This window comes from Paroedura picta, chromosome 5 (genome assembly GCF_049243985.1).
Source record: "Paroedura picta isolate Pp20150507F chromosome 5, Ppicta_v3.0, whole genome shotgun sequence".
Lineage (NCBI taxonomy): Eukaryota > Metazoa > Chordata > Lepidosauria > Squamata > Gekkonidae > Paroedura > Paroedura picta.
This window is the reverse complement of record NC_135373.1, coordinates 31,956,479-31,980,424: the sequence shown is the minus strand read 5'-3', so window position 1 is coordinate 31,980,424 and position 23,946 is coordinate 31,956,479.

Below are 23,946 nucleotides of genomic sequence, written 5' to 3'. Positions count from 1 at the left end.
TCCTCTCGGGGCCAGGAGAGATTCTGGAATGACAACCAATTTCCTGACGACAGAGAGATCCGTCCCCCTGGAAAAAATGGCTGATTTGTTTTATTTATTTATTTTATTTATAATCATATTTATACACTGCCACTCCCAGGAATAGTGGCGGTTTACAAACTGAGAGCCAGTTTGGTGTAGTGGTGTAGTGGTTAGGAGTGCGGACTTCTAATCTGGTATGCCAGGTTCGATTCTGCACTCCCCCACATGCAGCCAGCTGGCCTCACCACACCGCTGATCAAGCTGTTCTGACTGAGCAGTAATATCAGGGCTCTCGCAGCCTCACCTTCCTCACAGGGTGTCTGTTGCAGGGAGAGGAAAGGGAAGGCGAATGTAAGCCACTCTGAGACTCCTTCGGGTAGAGAAAAGTGGCATATAAGAACCAACTCTTCTTCTTCTTACATATAATTTTTTTAAAACATACATAGAAAACCAAGTAAATCATCCTAATAATAAAATTCTAGCCCAATGTCTCAAAAAAAACAATCATACCAATTTCCAAAGATGGCGGTCTAATGACGTTACTGAGCCTAGATCTCACTGCATAACAGTTCTTCCGACATCCATCTCATATGACGACGGAGGGATTTGGTGGGCTCTCTAGCATTATATCCTAACGAGGTTCTTCCCTTCCTCAAATTCTGCCCTCTCCAGACTCCATCCCTAAAATCTCCAGGTATTTCCCAACCTAGATCCGGCAACCCTCAAGCGCCCTTGAGTCACCCCTAACAAGTCATTGCACTGACCCGGGCCTTCGGGCAAGGCTCTTCACAGCACCCCAAGTGGCCCTCGAATGTCCAAGCCAGATTTTTGGCACTGAATTGCGGTGTAAGGTATCAGCCTCCCTAAGAGAACAGGACAGCCCAATACTAAGTGGCTTTATTGCCTTCTCGTCTTGCAAGGGCCTCCGTGGCCTGCACAAGGGAGCGGACGCCGATCGCCCTGCTCCGCCAGGCGCTGTCTTCTGTTAGTGGGCACCTAGACAAAGAGATCTTGTTCCCCTCTTCTGTTCTGTCTTTTCTTTTTCTCTCCCTCTCTTTCGCTGCCTTCATCTGAATGACAAAGGCTTCCAATTACAGTCCTCACGGGGAATCAAACAGGGGCAAGACACTTAGGCGGCTGGCAGATTAAGACAGATAAAGGGAAGGATGGGGGGGGGAGAGAGAGAGAGAGAAATTTGTATCCAGGTATTGACTCAGTTCAGTTCGGGTAATTCTTGGCACAGGGCTGGGAATCGGAGTCGTCGAAATAATAACCGGCAGCATTTCTAAATGAAATCATCTGGAAAAATTCACAGCTGCCTCCCGTCGGTTCCCTCCCCACCACCCCCACCTCCATTGTATCACTGAAGGGCCATAAATAATTCAGCCTCGCTCAAATATTTATGGAAATCAATTTAGTCCCCGGCCTTTCATTCCTTCTCGTGCAAACAACACCACTCCACAGTGCATCGCCGTGTGGACACCTTACACCCCCCTCGGCCAGGGAACCTCCTCAGAAGAGATTGCTGTTTCTGCGGCTGGGCGGACAGGCCTCTCACCAAAGGCCACAGAGATAAGACCCCGTCCTTGGCGCTGCAATAGAGGGTCTCTTGTCTCCGGCAGGACTCATGTTCAGACATTTGTGAATGCCCCCTCTTATCACACAACCACACTCTTTTCACTGAAAATGAATCTCGTCACCAATGCGCCGGGCTCATGGCAACGATGCCCCTCGATCGTGCCTCTGATAAAGCCACTTGAGTCCTGAACCTCCCCACCACCACCACACACCACCCCAGCAAAATAACCATCTTGTTTATTTGTGGACAGCTCCGGCACTCTGTCAGTCTTGCCCAAGTGGACTCTGCTTTGTCTGAAAGGAAACCTCTGGCTTTTCACGCAACGCTTAACATTCATCAGCTACATTTCAAGCACCCGATGCACTTAGTGCACATGGTGTCGTGGTCCAGGGGTCAGACTCGGTCCGGGAAAGTCCGTTTCAGAGCCTCCTCTGCCCCGAATGCTCACTGGGTGAGCCTGGCCCAGTCATTCTGTCTCAGCCTGACTTACTTCGCAGGGTTGTTGTTTTGTGTGTCACCTTGCCTGCCCCTCAAAGAGCTCTACGCTCCGGCACCACCAACAGGCTAATAGTCCTGGCCCTAAAGATGCCCACTTGGCCTCGACCAGGGCCAGAGCCTTCTCTGTCCTGGCCCCCTCCTGGTGGAATGAGCTCCCGGAGGAGATCAGGGCCCTGGCAGAGTTAAAACAGTTCCGCAGGGCCTGCAAAAAGGAGCTCTTCCGCCAAGTATTTGGTTGAGACGAGGCGTGACCAACAGTATCTGCAGGGCCCCTGCTCCCTCCCTCCCAGAACTCCATCAGCGCACTCTGCTCCTGGACATGTTTGCCCTGTTACAATTATCACTTATTAGTATTAATGTTACGGTTATTTATATGCTATTGATTGTTTCTTGTATTGCTTATAAGTTTTATGTAAACCACACTGAGCCTCCGGAGAGGGCAGTATATGAATGAATGAATGAATGAATGAATGAATGAATGAATGAATGAATGAATGAAAACCCTGCAAGGTCATCTAAGGTCTGCTGTGATTTGATGGCATTTTCCACTACCTATAACTCCCATAATTCTTCCAAACTTCTTGCAAGAAGCCTGGCAATGGGGAGAAGTAGATATTCAAGATAGAGGTCAAAGGGATGGACAGCTTGTTGGATGGTAGAATGAATGAATGAATGAATGAATGAATGAATGAATGAATGAATGAATGAATGAATGAATGAATGAATGAATGAATGAATGATACATTATATAAATTGTAGTAATCCTTAAAGTGACCTTGTAAGGCAGGCCGGGATAATTCTAGGCTGAATTTATCAGATCTCAGAAGCTAAGCAGGGTCAGATAGAGCTAGTCCTTGGAAGTCCAGGGTTGCTGAGCAGAGGCCAGCCACCAGCAAACCGCTTCTGAACATCTCTTGCCTTATAAGCCCTATGGGATTGCCATGAAATAGTGTTATTCAGAACCACGGTTAGATTGTTGTTGTTGTATTGGACTATGTTATATGTTAGATCGTTCCATGTACCCCCCCCCCCCCATGATTTTATATGTTAACCAACCTGAGCCATAGAGAAGGGCGGTATAAAAATCTAATAAATAAATAAACTGACTCCAATTTGACTGCACAAAATAGCAACAATTTTAAAAAGCGCAAGAATATTGTTCCATGTATCTCCCCATGATTTTATATGTAAACCAACCTGAGCCGTAGGGAAGAGTGGCATAAAAATCTAATAAATAAATGCATAAAATAAAATAAACTGGCTCCAATTTGACCGCACAAAATAGCAACAATTTTTAAAAGTACAAGAATATTTTACTACGCATCACATTTTAATCTTGCCCTTCCCGCAAGGTAGTGTATGTGGATCTCTTGTGCTCCCTTTAAAAATACAGCCTCACAACTTAATTCTTTATCTTCCAATGTTGGTTTATTGATGGGAAATGTTATGTACGTGGGAATTCTGTGCCACTTGACATTATGTGAAGGAAGCTTGAGAGCTTCATAAATGCAACCAATTGTTATAGACACTGAAAATGGACCACTGAACTGCTCCCATGAAGGACCAATCAGGTTCCATGGTGGGCTAACTAAAATGTGTATTAGTTTCCTGTTGTGCCTGTGTTCCCAGTTTGGTGTTTGTGTTGGAGTAATAAAGAGCTGATTGTTTTGGAAGAACTTTGTGTCTACTGAATCAGCAGATCTAACCCTGGTGACGAAGATGGGATCGCTGTCCTGGGCAGCCTGCCCTGGGACACAACGGTTCAGCTGAAGCCACCAGTGAACCAACCTCTGATGTGGTCGCTAACCTGCCTGAACAGGTCTGATCTAGCACACCCACCTCACACTCTGCCTCACGACAAGGAGAGTCTTGCAGTGCCTGATCATTCAGGGGGTTCTGGAGCCGATGTCCCATGCCAAATGGAATACACCTCCCATGACTCTACTCAAGTCCAAAGGAAGCACCCGTACCTGCGCAGACTCTAAATGTACTCTAAATAAGGCATTCTAGCAGCATGCCTATCCTGTTCCAGTGGTCAGCCACCTCTTAGCTGCCCTCATGGGTGGCAAGACTTTTGCAATCACCAATGCAACAGAAGTTAGGAGTTCCCTCCAGGGAAATGGGATGTGGCTCAGGGGGAGAGCATCTGCTTGGTATGTGAAGGTTTGATCCCCAGCATTTACAGCTCAGAGGACCAGGTGGGAGATGATGTGGACAACATGGCTAGTCTGGGAAGCTGGAGAGCTGCTACCAGAGTGAGATAATGCTGACCTTGATAGACCTTCAGGAGAAGGCAGCTTTATGTGTGCATTCACACGTCCATCGTTTTTCAAGATCTCGAGTGGAAACGGACATCTATATCCCCTTCACAATGGGGCACCTGCTCTGTTTTGCTTTCAGGAGGGCTTGTTTTGTATAACAAGGGGATCCGGCCCTTGCATCATTCCTCCCCCTCCCAATTACAATATAAAAACCTTGCCCCTTCTTCCCTCCCCTTCCATTTCCTTCATAAATGATTCAGCGTCCCTAAATATGCATGGGGGTCTCATTAACAACTAAGTTTGCTTATTTAAAACAACGGCACAATTGAAATCTATGCTATGCCTTTGCACTTAGACCCATTAAATATTCATGCCCTGGGAATTTGCATGTGTGCTTATTGATTCTTTTCAGGACACGTGCTTCACAGCTTACGGTAGGGAATCTGTGAACTGTTTATTTTTTTTTTTAAAAAAATTAAATCTGAGATTTTTGTTCCTTGAGCTCTGTGCCAAAAGATGCCCCTCATGTGACATGTCGCTAACAGAAATGTAGATTTACAAGCACAGGATATATTCCGATAAATATATTCCGATCGCTCAGTGAACCCTGATTTGTTAGCATGTTAGGTTTGGTAATTATTTTATTTCAGTCACGTGATGACACCTGGAGATATTTGCTATGAGACGGCTCATCAATAACAATCCAAATAAAAACACAGTCAACGCTGTTAAGGACGCCTTATTATCTTTGCAGTTACCAAATGAAGATGCAGCAGCTACACTAACATTGTAACGAGAGCTCAAGGAAAGAATAACAAAATGAAATGTCCCAGGCTGATTCTGTGAAGGTTCAAGGGGGTGGCAGGTTACAGTGGATGAGTGAGAGGGTTGTGGGTGTCCTGCATAGTGCAGGGAGTTGGATTAGATGACCCAGGAGGTATCTTCAAACTCTATGATTCTGTATTTTTGTATACAGCTACATATTTATTGCTCTGACCTGTTTGGCCCAGGCTAGACCAATCTTGACAGATGTCAGAAGCTAAGCAGGGACATCCCTGGTTAGAACTTGGATGGGAGACCACCAAGGGAGTCGAGGGTTTCTTAGCAGAGAAAGACAATGGCAATCCACCACTGTATGCTTTGGGCCTTAAAAATTCTATGGGATTGCCAAAAGATGGCTGCCATTTGATGGCACTTCCCACCCCTATCCTTTTATTGCAAGGGCCCAGGAAAACATCTCCACAAGGTGTCCAAACTGCCGTTTATTAAATATCAAGGAACCAGGTTGAGAATCCACCGAGAAAGCATTGACAGAATATCTGCTTTGCATGCACAAGGTCCCTGACACCTCCAGTTAAAAAGATTAGGCAGGACGCAAAGTGAGAGGTGTTTACTGGAAAGCTGATGACAGCCAAAGTAGGTAAAACTGACACTGGGAGTCTAGCGGTCTGACTCAGGATCAGGCAGCTTCAAGAGTTCAAAAGGCTGTAAATTAGGGATGCCAGCATCCAGATAGGATCCGGGGATCCCCTGGAATTATAGCTCAGCTCCCCTCTAAAGAAGTAAGTTCCCCTGTAGAAAATGGCTGCTTTGGAGGATAGACACATGTTGAGTACGTAGACCTGCTTAGAACCTGAGGTTGAGGTCTGAGGCAGGATCGTAATCCTGCAAATGTAAGCGGTCAATGCACGGCTGGATCCCAACTGCCAAATCCAATCTATTCAAAGGGGCTTTTTGCACGGCTTCAAAATAGCACAATGGTTGCTAATTGAAAACGCTACTAATTTGCCTTAACGCACGACGTCGTAGACAATCTGCAACACTCCTGAAACCAAACAGCAAAAAGCGCTTCGTTGTGGCGCTTTTAGGGGAATCCCAAAAAGTGGATTCACCCTCCGGAAAGCGATACACTCCTGCAACCAATCTGCAACAGTAGCGAAAAAGACCTGTGCGTTCCCATTGTTGCGGTTTCTTCAAAGTCCCTCCTCCTGAGCCTGTCCTCCAAACTTCCGGCAAAGCGATCGCCATTTTTTTTTCCCCGAGCGAGTGGAGATCAACGCACCGGCGAGCCTCCGTTTAGCCAGTGAGGCTTCCCAGGCTGCAGTCCCTCCTCAGAGCTGTTTACAGTCACAAGAAGCCCGCAGAAGCCCGTTTGCTGATGTATTTTCCCTTTATTTTTCACACTGTTTCGGCTGAAAATCGCGCCCGTGAGGGGGGGGGGATTTTTTTTCCACTCCGAGGCAGCGTGGCCACGATCAAATGACAGCTCAAACAGAGGCTTCCCGGCTTCAGTCCCTCCCCTTCAGTCACTAAGCACACACATTTCACACACACATTTCACACACACATTTCACACATTCCATTCAGCCGAAAATCGGGCCCGTGAGAGGGGGGGGGGGATTTTTTTTTTTCACTCTGAGGCAGCGTGTTAACGATCAACCGATCAAACGACAGCTCAAACACCCCAGGCAGCTGGATGGGTCTCTCCGTTGCAACGAATCTACCCAGATTCGTTACAATGGGTCTGTTTTTTTAAAAAAAAAAAAACCTTCCTTAAAGGGAAAGGGGCTGTTTGGGAGCATGCTAACGGCTGCCCATTGGCTGCTTGACGGCCAGGGGCGGGACGAGCTTGGCAATAGCGCTTCCTTTCTAGCGATTTCTGCCGAGACCGGAAGCCTGTGGGAAACGCTAAAAAACGCAACTGATTCCACTACAAAGGCAGGTATGCATAACGACGAATTCCACTATTTTAAATGGCGATTTTTCATTCCGCAAACAATTTGCAACAAAGATCCCCGTGCAAAAAGGCCCAAAGTGAAACTGACCAATAGCGCATACTGGCAGGAATCTGCACCAGGGGTCTTCCTGATTGGCATCCCTGGCGTCATCCCCTATTTTAATGATGTCCTTCTCACCAGGAGGACCCTGTCCGAGCTTGCTCCCTTCCTCTGAGTATCAGAAGTGCCTTTTCTGCCCTATTTTATGTAGCCAGAGGGCATGTAGATATAGGAACACTTGTCAAGGGATATTGCTTTTATTGCCTGGTCATTGGGATGCGCTTCTTGGTTCCGTCTTCTCTCCATCTCCTATCAATCGTCCAAATGTTCCTGGGAGGACAGGCCAGTGTCCTGGATAAGAAACTGTTGGTTTCACACTGCCCTGTTTGTTTTGGCTTTGGTGTTCTCCCACCAAAACCTGGAATCCAATGATTGTGTGTCCATGTGTATGTATGTGTGCAGTACTGGGATAAAAACTGAAGCTTCATGGTTACCGACCAGTTCTAGTGACGTATAGATTTGGTTCACTTGCATTACTTTCAATAAACAGATCTTTTTCCTCAAGTCAAGGATTAATTACTGGAGCGATCTGCAGAAACCTCACACCGAGAAGGCTTGAGCCAGTTCCAGTCCACCTGCCTCAAAGTCAAGAGCTAACAGTGCTGGCTTGGCATCCCCTCGGTGGAATTCCTGGGGTTCTAGATCAATGCATCCCACACTGGACAAGGTACAGCCCATCCAGCTATGAACCACCATGTGGGAGTGGCAGGATGCAAATAAAATTATAAATTAAAAAAAATACCTACGATGGGGTAATTCCATGTAGGATGGCCCTGTTGATGTGGGTTTTTATTTTCTCCAGAAGGATATTTCTGCAAATAAGTAGTATCTCTCCTATTAATTATTCTAGTGGCATTTCAAAATAATGTCCACAAGAAAATAAGAATAACAACCTCTCCCACCACATTACAAAAATAACAAGCCTATTTCCAGAAAACATAAACTCTGTTTAAAGTGCCTTTATGTCCAAATAATTTATTTCCATCTGTCTCTTTATACAAAGGCACGATGCGCATCCCCTGTGCAAGGGTAATTCCGCACAATGGTCAAAATAGTTCAGTTTCCAGTATGTATTCCCTACTTGGGTAAATCTCACCACCAGAAGGGTGATTTATCTTGAGGAAAGAGGATCAATGCAGTACACAAACACTTCCTGGGATGCAATACTAATCTAAATCCTCTCCCCTGTTGGGTGCTATTATTTAGCAAAGTTTAAAGAGGGGTGATCTACACCGCAGTTCTAAGAACACTACTCTGAGAGTAAGCCCCATTGAATCACATGACAATTGTTTTGAATAGACCTGATTAGAATTGCTGCCCTGATTAAGGCTGCCAACCTCCTGGTGGGGCCTGCAGAGCTCCTGCTATGACAACTGGTCTCCAGATTCCAGCAGTTTCCCTGCAGAAAATGGCTGCTTTGGAAGGTAGACAGGTGGCCAAACTATGGCTCTCCAGAGGTCCGTGAACTACAATTCCCATAAGCCTCTGCCAGGCAAATGGACTGGGGTTTGTGGGAATTGAAGTCCATGGACCTCTGGAGAGCTACAGTTTGGCCACCCCGTACCCACTAAGGTCCCTTTCCTCCTCTATGAATTGCACTGTCCCTGGGCTCCACCACAACCACGTCCCAAAAAATCTCCAGGGATTTCCTAAAGCAGAGGTGGCATTCCCTGCCCTAATCATAGCTTTCCAACATTTGTATAATTTGACCTCCTCCCTCCGAAATGCAAATTCTATCACTTGTCTCTTGACTCATAATAATTCAAAGCATTGAAAATGCAGGGTTTTTCAGTGGTACTTGAGCAAACTCCTTTGAGACAGCAGTTTCCCTTGGGCAAATGGAAAAGCCAATACCGGCTGGATGGCCTAGTGGGCCCATCACACGCTCAGCCTAACCTGCTGCACTGTGGCAGAAGGGTAGGTTAAACATGTGATAAAGGACCTCACAAAACTACAGTTCCCAGGATTCTTTGGGGGGAACCATGATGGAAAGCGCCATAACACCAGCGGTCCTTTGTAGCGTATGCCTTCTGTGTTAGCCGTTACAAGATGTCTCATGAAAGCAGAGGAGGAATGGAATGACATTTCATGTGCTGTCCCCAACTGGCAGAAAATCAATCTATCACTGTATCCAGTGTTTCACAAAAGCAATAAAACGAGGTCACCCACATACAAGGTTTCTGCACAGATATTTAAAGTAACATGAGCCTGTAGCCAAAAGATAAAAAGCCTCCCATCCCACCCCAAAAAATGGCCTATATAAGGACTGAACATGTTCTAGGAGTGCAGAATGTTGAAATCCATTGAGAGTCTGCTGCAGAGGCAGGAATGGGGAAATTAGACAACTGGACAGAATATAGACTTCTAGAGGGGGGAAATCAAGGTGTGTAAACACGCACACCTATCTCAGTACCTTGGGATAAGGTTGCCAACTACCTGGAAGAAAAAAAATACTCTGCCCTTTTCACAGAAGCTTACTGAGAATCTTATTTACCAGGTGATGTTTTTTTTTACCTTAGGGTTGCTAGCTCCAGTTTGGGAAATACCTGGAGATTTAGGGGGTGGAGCTTGAGGAATCATAAAATCATAGATTCATAGAACCATAGAGTTGGAAGGGACCTTCTGGGTCATCTAGTCCAACTCCCTACACTATGCAAGACACTCACAACCCTATCGCTCATCCACTGCAACCTGCCACCCCATTGAGCCTTCACAGAATCAGCCTCTCCGTCAGATGGCTATCCAGCCTCTGTTTAAAAATCTCCAAAGATGGAGAACCCACCACCTCCTGAGGAAGCCTGTTCCACTGAGAAACCACGCTAACTTTCAGGAGCTTCTTCCTGATGTTTAGACGGAATTTCTTTTGAATTAATTTCATCCCATTGGTTCTGGTCCGTCCCTCTGGGGCAAGAGAGAACAACTCTGCTCCATCCTCTAAATCGCACCCTCTTAAATACTTGAAGATGGCTATCAGATGACAACCCTGTTTTACCTCCCTGCGATGAAATGCTTCCCCTGCCCATTTATACACATTAAGAGGGGAGAAAGCTTGTGTCCCTTTAAACAGAGACTTTATGTGTTGAAATGGACAGATGTTTTTTCATGGCTTGGAGGTAAATAACATCCCAGCCCACCTCTGTTAAAGGGACAGGACATTCTTTCTTGTTCCTCTCGGTGGCTGGCAACCCTGGCTTGCGAGCTCATTCGTGTCTATTTCTGTTCAAGGACAAAACGCCGCTGTCCTTTTTATCCTCCTGATCCTACCGGCAGGCTGCTGTGTACATGGCAAATGAATATATTCATGTCAGTGTCTTTCTTAGAAGCCCTTTGGGAGGCTGGGGAAAAGATAAGGCAAATATTGTTTTAAACTTTACATAAGTAGAGATGGATTTCCTAGCTGGACAAACATCAGATGACCTAGCTTCATAACAATATATCTCCGTGGGGACTCACAGGAATTTTCCTTTCGTTGGAGTCCCGGAGAAGTAGGTTCATGGTGTTTTAACTTCATCCTTCACTCAAGAACAATAGATTAATGTAACGTGGGGTCGGGGGGGGGGCTGCAAGAGCAGCAAGAGCGGCAAAAGCCAAAGGCATTGACACGGGTACAGCATGAAGTTCAGATTAAACGTGTGCTCGGAGATCTCTGTTGGTTGCATGTTTTGTCTGAGCACAACTGACCCATTCAGTGCTTTGTGAAGACAGGTGAAGGTGGGTAGCTGTGTTGGTCTGAAGCAACAGAACAAAGTTCGAGTCCAGGGGCACCTTACAGCAGGGGTAGTCAACCTGTGGTCCTCCAGACGTCCATGGACTACAATTCCCATGAGCCCCTGCCAGTGCTGGCAGGGGCTCATAGGGATTGTAGTCCATGGAAGTCTGGAGGACTACAGGTTGACTACCCCACCTTACAATATACAGTATATAGTATGTTTATTTGGTCAATTGACCCATATAAATAATACATTCATAGAAACTGCAATCAGTTATAAAAGTTAATCGATATGTGTCGTGAAAGAAATACAAGAGTGTTGCTACGTAAAAATGTTAAGATAATAAAACAATGTTAAAAAACAATGCATTGTTGGAAACAAATGATATGTTATTGTAGGTGGGGGGCGGGAAAGGGTTATAACATGTAAAGAAGAAGGGGGAAGAAACCTCAAGGAAGTTGACCGCAGGGACAAGGAATGCCAGGGGCACCTTTAAGATCTACAAAGTTTAATTCAGGGTGTAAGGTTCATGAGCACTCCTTCTGAGCCATTGAAACTGACAGGTATTCCCAGCACATGAGCTCCCCAGGGGTTATGTGGCCTTTCCCCTGGGAAAGGCCACTGACATCACTGGAGCCCACTTCTCCTGTAGCTCTACAGGACTAGTCGCTTACTCCACAATGGAAATGGGAAAATATTTATTGAATGGGCGTGTCAATTCTTCCAGGGTTCTTCAAAGCCTGAAAAATATTTCAGGGTTCCTCCCTGGTCAAAAGGTTGGAAAAGGCTGGCTTAGAGTGTTGGACCACAACTGGGCAGGCCTAGATTCAAAGCCTACTAACAAAACGCAACACTAGTCACTAGGTTACATGGAGAGGTCCATAGATGGACACTAACCATGATCACTAAAGGCATTTCACTTCAGACATGTGATCATGGTGGATGAGGACTGGAGAGCACGCCTGTAAGGCTGGGGGACAGCACCATGCTGAAGATGGAAGGAGTCAACAAAGTTGGTCATAAAAGCGCCACTTTGGGTCGTACCTTTGTACTGTTGGTAGCGGAGGAGTTACAGAAGAAAACACGGGCATTCCTTTACACTATCACACAAGCTGTCCTCAAACCTCTCCTTGTTCCTCCTTCTCCTCCATCTTGCTCTCTCTCCACCACTTCATTCTCCTCCTTCCCTCTCTCTCTCTCTCTTCTCCCCTTACCTCTCTTTACCCCCTCCCTCTTCCATGTTCCCTTCCCCCCGTTATATCCTTCCTAGCCTCCTCAGTCCTTCCCCCCAACCAACCTCATGTGAGGTTATTTAAATCCCACCCCTCTTCTCAGCATCCTGTCCTCAGCTTCCACCTCTCCCTCATCCTCAGACTGGCAGCCATGGATGCCTTGCCCGGATTCTTGCTGTTCTAGGCCCTCATCATGGCCACCCAGCCTCCCTTGCCTCCCTGTTTCTCTTTGAGCCAACCATGGGCTCCCAGGTGAGGCCAGGAGTGGATTTGGGACCTGTGCTCTCAGCGCCAAGACGTGTGGCAATTTGAGGCCAACAGGGGGCGCTCCTCCACAGCTCCAGTCACGCCTGCCCCAGTCGGTTCAGGCAGCTTTGTTCCGCCATTGTGGAATGGCTCCTCAAGGGCGACCTTGTCCACAAGTCACTTGGTGCAGAGCTGCCTTGCTGGCACAGTGGAGGTCACCGGGATTTCCAGGCTCCCAGCCAGGAGGCTCAGGAGAACCATCAGAGCTGGTGCATCTGGACACAACGAAAATTCTCATTTAAAATGCCCCTACTATTTATTATTATTATTTAATAGATTTCCAGACCGCCCATTCGAGACCGCCTCAGGGCGGTGTACATACATAATTTATCAGTAACAACCCATTAAAACAGCTATGAAGCATTGACATGAATACAATAACCTAATTAAAACCTATTAATAAATCAGCAGCATCAAGTTGCAGCATTGATTATTGTCCATCCCATCCAGAAGTTAGTCAAGACTCAAGACACCTTTATTGGCATAGCACAGAAGTTAGTCACTGCCGATAGGTTTCTAAATATCAGTCCCAGGAAGCAATCAGGGATGAGCCTTGGCCTCCATGGTCTGTTTGTTGGCCTCTCCATGGTAGGGATGCCAGACTCAAGGTGGGTCCTGGGATCCCGCACAATTATAACTCATCTCCAGACTACAGAGATCAGTTTCCCTAGAGTATTGGTCCCCAACCTTTTTATCACAGGGGACCGGTCAACGCTTGACAATTTTACTGAAGCCCCGATGGGGGGGTAGTCTTTTGCCCGAGGGAAGTCACCACCACCATCGCCACCTGAGCCCCTGCTCCACTTGCTTTCCTGCCAGTGCCCCTGACTTCCCGCTGCCTACCGGGGGCGCTGCCAGCAGCAGCTGTGCAGTGCCACGCAGAGGGGGAGCCCCAGCCATGGCGGCCGCTGGAGAGCACCAAAGGTGAGCCAGCGGCAGAGTGGCAGGGCAGCCCCCAAGGCAGCAGCCAGGGAGGAGGATGAGGAGGAACCGCGGACCGGTACCAACTGATCCACGGACCGGGACCGGTCCCCGGACTTTTCTAGGGGACCTCTGCCCTAGAAAACAAGGATTCGTTGGAGGGTGGACACTGTGACATAATACCCCTCTGAGATGCTGTTCCCCCATCCCCAGCTCAATCCCCAAATCTCTAGATGTTAGTGATCAGACTTTCCTTGCTTTGAGGGGAAGTTTGCCTACAAATGTTTCTCAACCTTTCCTGCACGTCGCAATCGCATTGCTCTGCAATGGCAGTTCTGTGCTAGAAATGTAGCAAAGCATGTTAAGTTTAGCCAGACTGACCAGCAATATCTTCACTTGTGTAGAAATTGGGAAGTGTTTTCTCCAGCCAGTAGCCACGCTTTCCAGAAGCTACCTGGATTTCTCAGGTGACACCATCATAGTTGGCAGAGTTTGAATATGTAAAGAGGAGAAGAAGAAGAAGAAGAAGAAGAAGAAGAAGAAGAAGAAGAAGAAGAAGAGCTGGTTCATATATGTGGCTTTTCTCTACCAGGAGTCTCAAAATGGATTACAATCACCTTCCCTTTCCTCTCCACACAACAGGCACCCTACAAAAGCCCTGAAATTACTGCTCAGTCACAACAGCACTATCAGTGCCATGATGAGCTTAAGGTCATGCATCTAGGGGAGTGGGGAATCAAACCCATCTTGCCAGATTAAAATCCTCCACTCTTAACCACTGCACAAAGCAACAGGCTGCTTAAAGAATATGGTTTTATTTACGAGGAGAAATAACTGTGTATAGAAAGAGAATGATTTAATTATTTAGCTAAATGCAGTCAATCTTATGTTTGTTTACCTGCTGTTCTGGAGGCAAGCAGTGAGGAAGCGGGCTCAAAAACCAGGAAGTCTCCTGTTCAGCCAATCAGGACTCTAGAGGAGTTTATTTGAAAACCATTAGGAAGTTCCTATCTATACTAAATATACATCTCCTCTGATGCCCCCCACATATACCCTTTATATTCTGCTCAATTATGCATACTACAGATCTTGAATATCCCAACAATTATATACCCTCAGTGGTACTCAACCACTGGCTTTCTTCTCCCCAATATAGAAACAATGCCTATCTGCAGATCAATGTCACATCTGTTGTGAAGCTAATCACATAAGTACTTCTTCCTTCCTGCATACCTTTAGAACATCATTAGTCATGAGTAACATACTACTGCATTCAGTCCATTTCCCATCCTGTAATCCCAGGGTCATCAGGGAACTATTTGCTTTTTTGTCTTATTTAGGTGGTATAAACATGTCTTTTGTCTTTTTGCCTAGGAAACTCATCAGGGGTCTACCAAGGGCAATCACATTATTTCTGTCCAGACCAGAACTGTACCTACCTTCTAGGGTTCTTTATTATGCACATGCAATCTTATCAAGCCTATTGTTCTAGAGGTGACAGCACCCAACGTTAGCCTACAGATACAAAGCTGGCTATTTAAGCCACAAACCAGAACTCTTCTCTGTCTGTGTGTTCTTGGATCCAGTGTCCATATCCCTACAGGTTTTAGGTTCTTAATCTCTTCTAGAAACACTGGCCATTTCTCCTTGGACTTCTGTACGTCACAATGATAGCTATACTTATCTTTTCCCCTATCGCACCATCTCAACTCTGTCTTTCCTGTTATATGAATGCTTATCTTAGTTTGCGTGCAAGTATGCTAGTTTTTTCCCCAAAAATTTTCATTTTATTTCAAACTTATCTCTATGCAAGTCCTAAGGGAAGGACCTGCATACACAATGGAAGATTCCATTGTTGCTACCCCTCTCACAAGCTAAATTCCCAACTTAATTCTAATTTAGTTAACACAGGAATTCCCAATCTGGATGTGACAACCCTACTTCATAGCAGACTGGTGGCCACTGTGTGAAACAAGATGCAAGATGCTGGTCTGATGCAGCAGAGCTCATCTTATGTTCTTATGCCTGATCTTCGGCCATTTACTCTCACCCAACCTAACTTATTTTGCAGGGTTGTTGTGGGGATTAAATGTGCTATCCTGAGCTCCTTGGATGTAAACATTAAAAAAAATAATTAAGCAATGAAAAGTGCTGGGGTTATTCATGTAAATCCCTGAATAGTCTGAGGACAGGTTACTGAAAGGATCATTTGTTTCTGAATGAATGGGGACTATTCATGAAATGTATTTCAGAGGCCACTGACAGAGTTCCCAGAACGCTTGAACTGAAACAGCTGGTGATCAGGGATATGGGCTTCTGGGTTGTAGCCCCACAACTTCCATAAGAGATTTGCTGGACCCCTTTATTACTGATGTTAGGGCATCATGCAACAGGGGTTTCTAGAAGTCGTAATAACCCGCACTGTTTCCCACCTACCCTCTTGGCCATTATGCATGTCGGGCAGCCCTGTACATAGAGCTCAATGTCCTTTTGCATGGTCAGCCACCAGAACTGCCACCGAGCCTGGTGTAGGGGGGGTTAAAGGGATGATCACGTTACAATGCTGTTTCTGAGCTTCCTTTAAAGCAGTCTTGCAGTCTTAGTGTTATAATGTTATAACTAAGATTTTTAAAAAATTACATTCAGGACACTTTGGGGAAGAAGGGGGAGGTGATCAAGGACGAAGAATGGTGGGATTAGAGGGCACAATGAAAACAAAGGTGTAAGCAGGCACCATTTTGCAAAAAAACACATTATTGGAAAAGGAGAAGGGAGCAAAGCATGATGGGAGCAAACATGTCACAAATTTCAGCCTGGGAAATAAGGGGAGGGAAGCCCAAATGTGGAAATGCTGGAGTTGACTCGCAACATCCAAAGGAAATCCAAAGTGAGGCTAAAAGAAGGTATGTCTCCTAGTGCGGAAACGGTCAGAGAAATGTCACAACATTTATTCTAAACTTACCACTAGAGGCTGGAACGGAGATCTAAATAAAAATAGATGAGTAAAAGGAAACATAAAAACAAACAATTTGGGTCTAGAGAAAATGTCACAATCTGTTAAGGAGAGGACCAAAAATAAAATCTCAGGTCAAGTTTTATAATAAAGGGAAGGAGATTTAGGCAGGGCTGGTCCAAATCTCTTTGGTGCCTGGATATGAATCAGGCTGTGTTTCTTGGTGGGTGAGTCAATGCTTCGACAAAAGGCGTCCATGTGTCTATTTTGCTCCTCCCAGTCACAGAAGCGTTTGCAGAACTAACTGCAATTAGCTCACCTGTGAGTCAAATCAGCCTCTGCAAAAAGGTCATCAGACAAGCCTGAGAGAGCAAACAGGACATTCAGAGAAGGTGTGATGAAGCCGGTTTGTTTTCACCAGATTTCCTGAGGGCAGTTTGGGAGGCCAAGCAGGAATTCCCATCTTGCCTTTAAATCAAAAACAAAAAAGAAGAGGAAGAAGAGTTGGTTCTTAAATGCTGGTTCTATCTACCAGGAGGAGTCTCAAAGCGGCTTACATTCACCTTCCCTTTCCTCTCCCCACAACAGACACCCTGTGAGGGAGGTGAGGCTGAGAGAGCCGTGATATTACTGAAGAAGAAGAAGAAGAGAATTGGTTCTTATATGCCACTTTTTTCTACCCGAAGGAGTCTCAAAGCGACTTCCAATCACCTTCCCTTTCCTCTCCCCACAACAGACAGGGAGGGAGGAGAGGCTGAGAGAGCCCTGATATTACTGAAGAAGAAGAAAGCTCACCAGATTAAAAGTCCGCACTCCTAACCACTACACCAAGCAGGCTCTCAAAGGTGTTGGGTGGGCAAAAATCCCTATTTTGGTAGTCAACAAAGCAGTCAGACTCAAGCGCTTTTCAGACTGCTGTATTTCTGATACTCTCGCCGTGCATGTCTCTTGCATGGTTACCAACCTCCAGGTGAGTGCTGGTAATCCGCTGGAATTACCACTGACCTGTGTACTACAGAGATCAATTCCCCTGGAGAAAATGGCTGCTTTGGAGTCAGATTCTGTGACTCCACTCCCAGATCTCCAGGAGTTTCCCAATGGATGTTTGGCAGCCCTACGTATCACACTCAACAGAAAGGGAGACTACACCAAAATCAGCGCCGAACATCTTAGTCCCCCCCCCCCCATGCTGCCTTCATAAGGGTTGTCTTAAATTGAGACTACGGTTGCCATCTGTGGTAGTTGTATTATTGTATTCTAGTACTTGGGGCTTTTTCATAAGATTTTGTTGTATGATATTGTATGGATTGCTTATGTAACCTGTCATAAGCTGGTCTCTGAGAGTGGTGGCCTATAAATCCAATAAATGAATAAATTAGGAGAACTCAGGAGTCACTAGCAAAAGATAATAACACTAGGAAAAGTCAAAGGCCGCAAGATAAGAGGAGGACCCAACAAGATGTGGATTGAGTCGAATAGAGGAAGTCACAGCCCTTGGTTTGCAAGACCTGATCAGGGCTGTTAACAAGAGAATATTTTGGAGGGTCACCATAAGTCAGAAGCGACTTGATGGCACTACACACACACACACACACCAGTCAAGTATGCCTGATCCTCTTGATACGTGCAATCACCAATTTTGTCCAGATCTTCAGAATACACACCCTGAATTATCAGGGTATCTGAATGCACACGCCAAAATGAGACTATATGTGTGTTACCCTTGCAGGCAATACAGAAGTCATGCATGATGCGCTCTCCTGGCATGTGTGGTAAGAATGCCGGAAACATAATGACTGAAAATAGCATCAGCAGTCTATTAATCCTGTTATCTGTCTCCTGTAGGCAACAACAGTGGGAAATCATTAACATACAAGCTCCTGATTGGCTTTTCCAAGCTCTGACACTTCCCATTATGGAACACGCAATGGTCTTCAGTCTGAGCAGGGTACTCACAAGGCTACAAGCATGTGACAGGAAACCATGCAACACAGGTGCCTTGGGAGAGGAAGAAGAGACAAAATTATGATTTTATTGGCGTCAAGGCCAATATCACAAACTGCAGGCCAAGTAGGGTGGCCAACATCCAGGTGGTGCCTGGAGATTTCTTGGGATTATAACTGATCTCCAAGCAACCAGAGATTCACTTGGAGAAGATGAGCATTTTGGAAAGTGAATTCTATAGAATTCTATAGTCCATGGAAGTTCCGCCTCTCCTCAAAACACACGTTACTTAGGCCCCACCCACCAAAATCTCCAGTATTTCTCAACCTGGAACTCGTCATTCCGATTAGAAGGGAAACAGAGAACACAAGCCAAATGCCAGGAGGCGTAAGGGAGCAAGGAACAAACCAGAACTTAGAATCATGCTAAGTGACCTAACTTTACCACCCTGATATTCCTCCTAATATGCACCCAGAGAGAAGCTGGAGGGTGATACCCTTGCTGTCAATGCAGCAGGCCCTTCTGATGGTAAAGAATACACAAAAGATGATATATACAATAAAGAGTTGATATTTGTAGGGAAGGGCCAGCTGCCTCTTGGTCTCTGGAAGGAAGACAATGTTGTTGTTGTTGTTGTTGCTGCTGTTGTTGTTGCTGCTGCTGCTGTTGTTGTTGTTGGTTAAATAGGCTACTAATTGCTGCAGCCTTTACATCCAATGTGTAAACAAAGTGGTTCCTTCACAAGTGAATGGGGAAAAGTTGCCAGCCTCCAAGTAGGGCCTGTTGTTCTCAGGAAGAACGAATCTCCAGTCTACAGAAGAATATGACAGCTTTGGAGGGTGGACTATATGGAATCACATTCCTGATCTGTTCCCTCCACCCCCAAAACTCTGCTCTCTCCCGACATCACCCAGCAATTGTTTGAGAATCCTGGGGGATCTTCCTAACACTCCCCTTAACAACCCTTGCAGAAGCCAGCAATAAATAAATAAATAATGGGCAGGGTCTCGTGATAACCCAGCAAGGCAAATGCAAAGAAGCACCACAGATCAGCAACATGCAAGAAAAACAAGGACCACCTGTGTAAAGAGGCTACCGAGTCAATTAACAGCAACAACAAAAACGCCCAAAGCTTTCTCTCTTCTCGGAGTCCAGCCCAAATGACCTCTGGATTTTATTTTGTTTTCAAAGGCTCTTTCCTCAGTGGCTAGGCCTGCATTGACATTTTTTGTAAGACAAGCCCTAAGCCTCAGTCTCGGGTTATTTCTTGAGCTGTTTAAAGTCTTCCCAGTCTCTTGATCTATTAAGGAAGGCAAAACCTTCTCTTTCTCCTTCTTCTCAGGACTCAGCCTTCAAGAGTACGAAAGATGCTTTTGGTCTTCCAAAAGAGAAAAAGTTTTGAGAGGGTTTTGTTGTTGTTGTTGTTGTTAATTTATTTGGTAGCTGTTATATCCATGGACCCCCTTCAAGGATCGCTGCCTTGTTGTGGCAAGGGGGCTTGTGTAGCTCAGTGAAGCTATGAGCTATGCCGTGCAGGGCCACCCAAGACGGACAGGTCATAGCTGAGAGCTCTGACAAAAGGTGATCCACTGGAGAAGGCAATGGCAAACCACTCCAGTATCTTTGCCAATAGGCATAACGATATGACGCCGGAAGATGAGCCCCTCAGGTCGGAAGGTGTCCAATATGCTACTGGGGATGAGCAGACGGCTAGTACGAGTAGCTCCAGAATGAATGAAGCGGCTGGGCCAAAGCCGAAAGGACGCTCAGTTGTGGAAGTAACTGGTGGCGAAAAGACAGTCCGATGCTGTAAAGATTTTTATTCCATAGGAACCTGGAACGTCAGATCCATGAATCAAGGCAAGCTGGACGTGGTTAAACAAGAAATGAGAAGACTGAACATCGACATTTTAGGAATCAGTGAACTAAAATGGACAGGAATGGGTGAATTTAATTCAGATGACCATCAGGTATACTACTGTGGACAAGAATCTCGCAGAAGAAATGGAGTAGCCTTCATAATCAATAAGAGAGTAGGAAAAGCAGTCTTGGGATACAATCCCCAAAATGACAGAATGATCTCAGTTCGAATCCAAGGCAAACCATTCAACATCACAGTGATCCAGGTCTATGCCCCAACCACTGCTGCTGAAGAGGATGAAGTTGATCAGTTCTATGAAGCCCTACAACACCTTATAGAAGCAACGCCAAAAAATGATGTGCTTATCATCATGGGGGATTGGAATGCTAAAGTAGGAAGCCAAAAGATAACTGGGATAACAGGCAAGTTTGGCCTTGGAGTACAAAATGAAGCAGGGCACAGGCTGGTAGAATTTTGTCAAGAGAATACAATGGTCATAGCAAACACTCTTTTCCAACAACCCAAGAGACGACTCTACACATGGACATCACCAGACGGTCAACACAGAAATCAGATTGACTATGTACTCTGCAGCCAAAGATGGAAAAGTTCTATACAGGCAATAAAAACAAGACCAGGAGCTGATTGTGGTTCAGATCATGAGCTTCTTGTTGCAAAATTTAGGCTTAAATTGAAGAAAGTAGGGAAAAGCACTAGGCCACTCAGGTACGAACTAAATCATATCCCCGACGAATATACAGTAGAGGTGACAAATAGATTTAAGGAATTAGATCTGATAGACAGAGTGCCTGAAGAACTATGGACGGAGGTTCGCAACATTGTACAAGAGGTAGCAACTAAAACCATCCCAAAGAAAAAGAAATGCAAGAAATCAAAATGGCTGTCTGAGGAAGCTTTACAAATAGCTAAGGAGAGAAGGGAAGTGAAAGGCAAGGGAGAAAGAGAAAGATACACCCAATTGAATGCAGAATTCCAGAGAAAAGCTAGAAGAGATAAGAATGCCTTCTTAAATGAACAGTGCAAACAAATAGAAGAAAACAATAGAATGGGGAGGACCAGAGATCTTTTCAAGAAAATTGGAGATATGAAGAGAACGTTTCATGCAAAGATGGGTATGATAAGGGACCAAAATGGTAGGGACCTCACAGAAGCAGAAGAGATTAAGCAAAGGTGGCAAAATTATACAGAAGAACTATACAAGAGCGAGCTTAACATCCCTGATGACCACAGTGGGGTAGTTACTGACCTGGAGCCAGACATCCTGGAATGTGAAGTCAAATGGGCCTTAGGAAGTCTGAGCAACGATAAAGCTAGTGGTGGTGACAGCATTCCAGTTGAACTATTCAAAATCTTAAAGGACGATGCAGTAAAAGTGCTACACTCAATATGCCAGCAAATTTGGAAAACTCAGCAATGGCCACAGGATTGGAAAAGGTCAGTTTACATTCCAATCCCAAAGAAGGGCAATGCCAAAGAATGTTCAAACTACCGCACCATTGCACTCATTTCTCATGCTAGCAAAGTTATGCTCAAAATCCTACAAGCTAGGCTCCAGCAATATGTGGACCGAGAACTTCCAGAAGTACAGGCAGGATTTCGAAGAGGTAGAGGAACTAGAGATCAAATTGCCAACATACGCTGGATCATGGAAAAAGCTAGGGAGTTCCAGAAGAACATCTACTTCTGCTTCATTGACTATGCTAAAGCCTTTGATTGTGTGGAGCACAACAAATTGTGGCAAGTTCTTAAAGAGATGGGAATACCAGAGCATCTTATTTGTCTCTTGAGAAATTTATATGCAGGTCAAGAAGCAACAGTGAGAACTGAACATGGAATCACGGATTGGTTCAAAATTGAGAAAGGAGTTCGGCAAGGCTGTATACTGTCGCCTTGCCTATTTAACTTGTATGCGGAGCACATCATGAGAAAGGCGGGATTAGAGGAGTCACAAATTGGGATCAAGATTGCAGGGAGAAATATCAACAACCTCAGATATGCAGATGATACCACTCTAATGGCAGAAAGTGAAGAGGAGCTAAAGAGCCTGTTGATGCGGGTGAAGGAGGAGAGTGCAAAAGTTGGCTTGAAACTCAACATCAAGAAAACAAAGATCATGGCAGCCGGCCCTCTAAATTCCTGGCAAATAGATGGGGAAGAAATGGAGATAGTGACAGATTTTATTTTCCTCGGCTCCAAGATCACTGCAGATGGGGACTGCAGCAAAGAAATTAAAAGACGCTTGCTCCTAGGGAGGAAAGCTATGGCAAATCTAGACAGCATCCTAAAAAGCAGAGACATCACCCTACCAACAAAAGTGCGTTTAGTCAAAGCTATGGTATTCCCAGTTGCAATGTATGGCTGCGAAAGTTGGACCATAAGGAAGGCCGAGCGTCAAAGAATTGAGGCTTTTGAACTCTGGTGCTGGAGAAGACTCTTGCGAGTCCCTTGGACTGCAAGGCGAACAAACCGGTCAGTCCTAGAGGAGATCAGCCCTGACTGCTCTTTAGAAGGCCAGATCCTGAAGATGAAACTCAAATACTTTGGCCACCTCATGAGAAGGAAGGACTCCCTGGAGAAGAGCCTAATGCTGGGAGCGATCGAGGGCAAAAGAAGAAGGGGACGACAGAGAATGAGGTGGCTGGATGGAGTCACTGAAGCAGTAGGTGCAAACTTAAAAGGACTCCAGGGAATGGTAGAGGACAGGAAGGCCTGGAGGATCATTGTCCATGGGGTTGCGATGGGTCGGACACGACTTTGCACATAACAACAATAACAACAATATCCATGGATTCATGGAAGAAACACCTTGGCACTAATGGGCAAACAAACAGAGAGGGAGAGGGAGAGGGAGGGAGAGGGAGAGGGAGAGGGAGAGGGAGTGTGTGAGGGGGAGAGTCAGGCTGTCACTAATTTTTTTTGTAAGTCAATGGGATAAAAAGATGCACTTCTATGTAGGTTGGCAATGTGGCTGTATATACAGATACATAAATCTGCAGATTGGGGCCACACCAATGCTAAATAGATTTTTCTGCAAAACCAGGGGATCCCCCTGCAGGCTTGCAACACACACACGCGCGCACACACACACAAACCTATGGGGTACATTCAGAGTGGCTTCCAGAGACCACCACTGTGGCTGGACTCAAAGGTGGATTGTGGATCCTGGAGCTATGCCAGGACTGGCAATGGGGAAATCTCCCCCATGAGTCTCACAGGCCCCCCACTTGTCCTTTTATAAGATCCTTGCACAAAATAAAACGGTGGCATTTTTAGCTCAGTACTTGACCTAACCCTTCTTTGACCCAAGTATTTCCTACAGAAAGTTTAACCTTTGCAGATTGAGACACCAAGCTGAAATGGGTGGGGGAAAAGGGGAACTTGAACTCTCTCTCTTCTTGATTTCAAACCAGTTCTGTTACCCACAACCCTGCCTGTTCTACTGTGCAGTCCTAAGGAGAGTGACTCCATTCTAAGACCACTGGCACTGTGCCTCTGGAATTAATGCTGACTCATCTCCTAGCTGTGTGGTCTTGCATGACATCTTTTTGTTGGAACCAAACCCTTTTCCCCACCCACCCCAATACACACACACACACACACACACACACACATATATATACATAATCCTGCCACCAACATCCCCTAACCACAAGCTTTCTCTTCTCAGGATCCTAGGAAATGTCAGAGAATTTTTGGATTCCATAACAATCAGTAATGTTCATAGAGACTAGGTTAACTACTCACTTAAGATTTAATTATAAGGTACGGGGAGATATGTGTATTTTTTTCCTTTCCACTATAT